Source organism: Trichosurus vulpecula, chromosome 2 (genome assembly GCF_011100635.1).
Source record: "Trichosurus vulpecula isolate mTriVul1 chromosome 2, mTriVul1.pri, whole genome shotgun sequence".
In the NCBI taxonomy this organism is placed as follows: Eukaryota; Metazoa; Chordata; class Mammalia; order Diprotodontia; family Phalangeridae; genus Trichosurus; species Trichosurus vulpecula.
The window spans coordinates 96,074,417-96,080,447 of record NC_050574.1 but is presented as its reverse complement, the minus strand read 5'-3'; positions in this window follow the sequence as shown (position 1 = coordinate 96,080,447).

The window sequence follows — 6,031 nt, the reverse complement described above, 5'->3', positions numbered from 1 at the left end:
CCTCGGTGTCTTCATCAGTAAAGTGGAGATAGTAATAGCACCCACCTGCAGGATTATAATAAGAGCAAATGAGGTAAAGCATATAAAGAGCTGTAGAAATGAATTGTTCTTATTCTCATTTTTAGGTTGGGCAGCTCTTCTTCTTAGATATCTCTCCACTTTATTTTGCCTTCTTTTCCACTAGGTTCGGGGTTTCCACTAGGTTTCGGGGCCATCTCAAGGTTCTTTTGATCTCTAGACAGGTATTAAGGTGGCAACCTCTGGTTTGAGGTTTATAGCCCCTGTTCATCTCTACCTAGTGAGGGTACTGCCACCCTGGTACAGGCCCTTGTCACCTCATGCCTGTATATTGTAAGAGCCTGTTGGTGGGTCTGCCTGCCTCTAAGCCTCTCCTCCATCCATCCATTCTCCATTTAGCAGCAAAGGTGATTTTCCTAAAGCACGAGTCTGATCTCACACACACACACACACACACACTCAATAAACTCCAGTGGCTCCCTATTACCTCCAGGATTGAATATAAGATGCTTTGTTTGGCATTTAAAGCCCTCCACAGCCTAGACCCCTCCTACCTTTCCAGTTTTCTTACACCATCCTCCCTGCAACAAACTCTTCAGTCCAGCGACACTGGCCTCCTGGCTGTTCACGAACTAGACGCTCCATCTCTTGGCTCTGGGCATCTTCTACAGCCGTCTCTCATGCCTGGAGGCTTCTCCCCTTTCATCCTCACCTAATTCCTTGGCTTAACCAAAATCCTACATTCTATAGGAAGACAATTCTAGTGCCTTCGATCAGCTAATTATTTCCTATTTATCCTGTATTTTGCTTGTTTTCTATGTATCTGTTTTCATGTTGTCTCCCCCATTTGATTGTAATCTCCTTGAGGGCAGGGCCTGTCTTTTATTCTTTTTTGTTTCCCTAGAGCTTAGAGCAGTATCTGGCCCATAGCAGATGTTTAATAAATGTTTATTGATTGATTGATTCCTGTAACACATATGATAACATCACAAAACAAAAACCATGTATCACACATAGTAAATTTCTAACATTCAAAATATGTGTATTTATAAAGAGAAATATTTCAGAGGCAGCATTGCACTGTATAGAGAGGTCTGGACTTGAAGACAGGAGAACCAGGTCTGAATTCTATCCTGACCTTATCCTATTCCTGATCTTACCCTGGGAATTGTCAGCCCTGAATTATTCCTACCATCCTCTGCCTTTGTTCCTACTCAAGTGCTGCTAAGCAAAGCTGGAGAAAATAACAAAAACCATTCTGCCTGGGTCCACTACAGATTTATGCTGTGTCATCTGGCAATACCGGGTCCTCACTACAGCAAGGCAATTCTTCTACACTTCTGCTTCCCTAGTCCATTTACTTACTATTCCACTGGCTCCAGTGGCTTTTCCAAATCTTTCCATCCCTCATTAAACTTCCCATGGATGCCCCTCCCCACTGCCTCAGGCACTTGAGACCAGGGGAAAATAATTTAACCTCTCAGAGCCTCAGTTTTTTTATCTGCAAAGTGAGAATAAAAATGTTTACCCTTCCTGCCTCACTGGGTTGTCTTGAAGAAAGTACTTTGCAAATTTTAAAGGCTAAGCAAGCCTGACAAGTGTTTCTTGTTGCCTTCTTCTAGTCCAGGCTCTGTTTGGGTGATGCTTTTTTTGGGGTCCAAACTTTGTGATTTCATGAGAATACAAAAAAAGACTCTCTGCTGATTCAGGTCGGCAGTTTCTCTGTAACTGATGATCTCAGAGAGATTCCTGGGGCAAGAAGAAGCTAAGCAATAATAGCCAACATTCATAGAGTGCAAGTGCAGTCCCTGATGTATACTCTGCCTGTGGCCTTAGGCGAAAAGGTGGCACAGTGGGTAGAGTTCTGGGCCTGGAGTCAGGAAGACCTGAGTTCAAATCTGGCCTCCTGGGCACGTCACTTCACCCTATTTGCCTCAGTTTCCCCAGCTGCAAAATGAGCTGGAGAAGGAAATGGCAAACCACCCCAGTATCTTTGCCAAGAAGACTTCAAATGGTTTCACAAAGATTTGGACATGACTGAACGACAACAAAAACCAAATGTGCCACTGTGTTAAATACTTTACAGTAATTCTCCCATTTGATTTTGATCCTCAGACACAGTAAGTGCTTAATAAATACTTGTTGACCAACCTCTGGAAGCTTACTCTCCTAATAAGAGCTAACATTTATGTAACACTTACTGTCTACCAGGCACCACCGTGCAAACTGCTTTACAATTATTATCTCATTTAATTCTCACAACAATCCTGAGAGGTAGGAGCTATTAGTGTGCCCATTTCACAGATAAGGAAACCGAGGCAAACTGAGATTAAGTGACTTGCCCAGGGTCACACAACCAGTAAGCCGGGGGGCCAGACGTGAACCTAGGTCTCCTTCACTCCCAGGTTAACTCTCTAACGCTGCAGGATACTATCTCTTAATAAATCAGTTTAGAGATGGAAGAAACCTTCGAGATCACCTAGTATAACATAATCATTTTACAGATATGGAAACTGAGGCTCAGAAAGGCTAAGTGGTTTATTGAATTTACGTTCAATGCAGCCTAGCGTCCCTGTTACCAATCTCCTGGGCAACGCAGAATCCCCCCAGTGGCAGGATGGGTTACTCTTCCATCTGTCCTAGCAGAGTGAGGGTGCTCCAAGTGATGACTCCAAACTCCAGGACAGGGATTCATACTTAGGCTCCCTAAATTTGTCTTCAAAGGGTAGTTTGATAACTCTTTCATTCTAGCCAGTTTCTTTTAAAATGCTCTGTATTTTATTTTATGTTTTTAAAAACATTATTCTGAAAATGGGTCCATTTTGTGCCATTTTGAATAGTGGCTTTGTTTTTTTATATGGTACATTATCTATACCATATGGATAGGTATTAAAATTAGAGACAATAAAAGAAATCTGATCTTTAAAAAAAAAAGACTGCCAAAGGGATCTATGCCATAAACAAGGCAAAGAACCCCTGACTTAGCATTCAGACCCTCAATGTCAACTGTTAACTCCTTCTTCCTTCCTGGAAAAGAAGCATCGTCCTTCGAGTGCCAACTTACCATTACTTGCGATGGCAGATATGCATCGATGACAGGCCTTCTCCAAACCACCAGACATTTTTAAGTGTTGTATAAAGTAGACCTAAGAATTAAAAAGATCCATTAAAATAACCAGGAGAATATTTTATATGAATTAATCAAACACCTCTGATGTATATGTGTATATACACACATATATCTGAGGGTAGCAGTGTAGACTAATGGTGACTCTGTAATCCAAATCTTAGGAGTCTACCTTCACTCTGCCAGTCACTTACTATACGACTTATTCTCGTTCAGTTGTTTCACTCATGTCTAACTCTTTGAGACCCCATTTGGGATATTCTTGGCAAATAGCGTCACAGAGAGTCAGACACGACTGAAATGACTGAAAAACAAGGCAAAGATAATGGTTTGCCATTTCCTTCTCCAGCTCATTTTACAGATGAGGAAACTGAGGCAAACAGAGCTAAGTGGCTTGCTTAGGCTCAAACAGCTATTAAATTGCTGAGGCTAGATTTGAACTCAGGAAGATGAGTCTTCCTGACTCCAGGCTGGGCACTCTATTCACTGTGCTACCTAGCTGCCCATATGACATATTGTCATTAAGAAGAAATATAACCAAGGATGGGAATGGGGTCTGGTACTGAGTGAGGATCAGATCTCAGTCCCTGATTTATGGTGGACTTGTGTGACTCTGGGAAAAGTGTTTAACTTCTCTTGCCTCTCTCAGTGTTCCCATTGACTAACCAGGAGAAATATGAACTTTTCTTTCACCTCCTAGAGATATTATACTATGTTGATCTTCATATGGCATGAACTCTGGACCCTTCTATTCACCATCTTGGTGCCCTCGGTGCCAGAAGAGTGGTCTCCTCTAAACACTCTCCAGCTTATCAATGCTCTTTCTAAAGTATGATGCCCAGAACTAAACACAATACTCCAGCAGAACTGTCATCCCCTAATTCCTAGACTCCATCCCTCCCTTGATTCAGCCAAAGATTGCATTTTTTCATCATTTTAGAATCAGTTCTGTGCTATACCAAAGTATGACTAAAGCTCCATATTTCCTAACCTACTGGAGCTACTTTTAAAATCCCTACACTGGAGCATCAAAAGACGTAATAAAATGGGTTTCCCTTAGCTGGTGCTTGGTAGGACACAAGTGGTTGGAGAAATAAAGCGGAGCAATTGGAGAAAAAAGATGGAGTGCTATGATTGGAATTAATCCATTCATCTCTGGCTCACTCTACTGCCTTCTTGCCACCATAGAATAGGAATAACCCATCACCTTGTCACTGCAAACAGGATTAAAGTCACCCACCAGCAAGAATTTCTTTCTTTGATCTTTCACACTGATAACTCACAATTAAGGAGTCCTGATAAGAACTGCTGGTCCGAAGGGGGAGTGGAGGGGTGTGTGTCAGGGTACTCACCTCCCACCAACTACTGGAATCTAGCTTTTTTGCCTATTTCTGGATTATGAAAAGTAATGACTATCCGGTTTTCTTGGAAAGAATTCCATTCATTTCAATGAGTCAAACATAGGAGCTTGATGAATACCCAGTCATTTACTTAGTCGCCGAAGTAAGCTCAACTCCTCCGTGCAATGAAAGACATGAATAAGAAGGAGAAAGCACAGATAGGAAGCATTCCATACATCCTCAGATACTCCATCTGTGACAGATGGTGCAGCATAGGAAACAGAAAACTTACTTGGAGTCAGAAAAATGTAGGTTCGTGTGTTGCTTCTGACACATACTGTTGTGTGACCTTGGATAAGTCGCTTAACCTTTCAATGCCTCCAGACAAGTCTCTAAGACTATAATTTATTCAGGAGTTGCTGATCTGTATTGGTGGTAGGAATTTATACACCAGAAATTTCCCCACATTTATGAAATCACGAGTCCAGATGAAAAAAAGACTTCCGTTTATAAGAGGAGCATATTATAAGCCCAAGATTTAATTCAATTCAACAAAAATATTTGTTTAAAACTCATTACGTATGAGGATTCTGGAGACAGCAAACTTAAATTGGACAAACTTCCTGACTTCGAGGAGTTTATATTCTAGTAGGGTAGATAAGGAAAACCCTATGGACAGTATGGTCCATGGGGTCATGAAGAGTCAGCCATGACCGAGCCGCTGAACAGCTAGGGTAGATGAGATATGTATATAAATATATATATTGTACAAATGAGAATAACATAGGTGCGAAGAGGTTGAGTGCTATCTATGAGATAGTTGAGGAAGGAGAGGCTGCTATTGGTTGAGAAGATCAAGGAAGTCTTCAGGGAGGAGGTGGTATTTTTGTTGCACCTTGAAGGATGGGAGGGAGGATATAAGTAGGGGAACATGCTTATACATAGAAGAGGGTTAATACTACTAATAATAAGGTATTTTTATTGTTTTCATCATTGTTAAAGTAATGCCTTTGCTTGGCCGCCAGTCATATTTTTGGAAACCTCGACCACCTAGAGCACAGCTTGGTAAGGACCTGAGAGAAAGTGAAAAAATCTTCTAGGGGGTCTGTGAAAAGTTTAGATGATATAAAGCACACAAACATTACCAGGAGAACCCCTTAATTCTCTCATAGTTTTTTGAGTCCTACTTGACACACAATTTCAACAAGTTGTTCCTGTCGAGTCATTCGGTCATGTCCAACTCTTCGTGACCCCATAGAGCACACCATGCCAGGCCCTTCTATCCTCCACAATCTCTTGAAGTCTGTCCAAGCTCATGTTTGTTCAATTTATTTATTAATTTAATTAGTTTATTAATAGTTCACATTTATATAAGCACTTGAATGTTTATATATTGCTTTCTTCAAGACTAACCTTTTGAAGTAAGTATAGAGATGATTAGCCCCATTTTTAAATGGGGAGACAGAGGCCCAGAAAAGGCAAGTAAACTGCTCACGAGGTCACACAGGTAGTGTCAAAGTAACACCTTAAACCTTGTTCTCCTGAC